The sequence below is a fragment of the Octodon degus genome, unplaced genomic scaffold (assembly GCF_000260255.1).
Source record: "Octodon degus isolate 3935 unplaced genomic scaffold, OctDeg1.0 scaffold00136, whole genome shotgun sequence".
Classification (NCBI taxonomy): domain Eukaryota; kingdom Metazoa; phylum Chordata; class Mammalia; order Rodentia; family Octodontidae; genus Octodon; species Octodon degus.
This window is the reverse complement of record NW_004524712.1, coordinates 2,063,785-2,064,948: the sequence shown is the minus strand read 5'-3', so window position 1 is coordinate 2,064,948 and position 1,164 is coordinate 2,063,785. Positions and strand designations below refer to the sequence as shown.

Sequence of the window (1,164 nt, the reverse complement as noted above, 5' to 3'; positions counted from 1 at the left end):
TTTTCCAGTTTGGCTACTGATCTCTCAGCAAACTCAGCGCGGGTCTCCGCCTCCTTGAGTTTATCAGTAAGAATCTTTATTTCTTCCTCATATTTGTCTTCTTTTTGCGAGTACTTTTCTTCAGCAGCACTCAGACACTTCAGGTTCTGGTCCATCAGTCTGATCTGCTCATCCATCTCCCGGCAACGGGACTCTGCCAGCTCAGCTCATTCCTCTGTGCGTTCCAAATCTCCTTCAATGATCACCAACTTACGAGCCACCTCTTCATACTTCCTGTCTGCCTCTTCGGCAATGTGCTTAGCTTCTTTCAGCTGGATTTCTTGGAGCTCCATCTTTTCTTCATCTTTTAGGGCCCGGTTTTCAGTGACCTTCATACCTCTCTCGCTCTCATCAACAGCTTTCTCAGCTTCCTCTAGCTTTTGTAGGGCAGTGGCCGGGCGCTCCTGAGCATGGTCCAGCTCCTCTTCAAGCAGCTGGATCCTACGGTTCAAGGAGGCTACCTCTGCTTCAGCCTGTTCCCGAGCCCGTCTTTCTCCCTCCACTTCCCGCTGGAGGCGTTCGGCCCTCTCTTCTGCATCATCGGCCTGCTGCTGAAGAACCTGGATCTTGTGCTTCACCGCCTCGATGGTGGTGGTCCCGGCCATAGTGCCCACCCTGCAACCTCTCAGTCTTGGTCCCTGCCTCCGCGGTTAGGCGCTGCAGCCGCTTCTCCTAGGTTAGATTTTTAATCTCTCATGAATTTCTCTTTAAAGTTTTTAATGGTCCTTAATTCTTTTCTATGCTAGTTATAAATATTTTACATCACTTCATTTAGCTTTGCTAGCTTTTTTTTTTATGTATTTGGTACAGGGTCTCACTATGCAGTTTGAACTCATAGTGATCCTCCTGTTTTCAGCCTCCCCAGTGCTGAAGTTACAGGCATGAGTCACCATGCCTGGACTTGGTGGCCAGCTTAGTGCACCACAGGGGCAGGACCAGTGTGGCATGTGGCACTGGGGATCAAACCCTGGTCCCTGTGCTTGTCAAAGCAGGTGCTTAGTTCACTGAGATATCTTGCTGGCCCTGGTTTTGCTAGTTTTTATTAATGTCTTCTGTAGGCTTGCTTACCATTTTTTGGATCTATATATTTTTATTTTTGTCTTCTGTGATCTTCACAAACACCGT

General features: G+C 48.2%; 1 pseudogene; it reads right to left on the bottom strand.

Moving 5' to 3' along the window:
* The window catches only part of LOC101575630, an 8,850-nt pseudogene extending 8,206 nt beyond the window's left edge, over positions 1-644 (bottom strand).
* Positions 645-1,164: the final 520 nt, after the last annotated feature.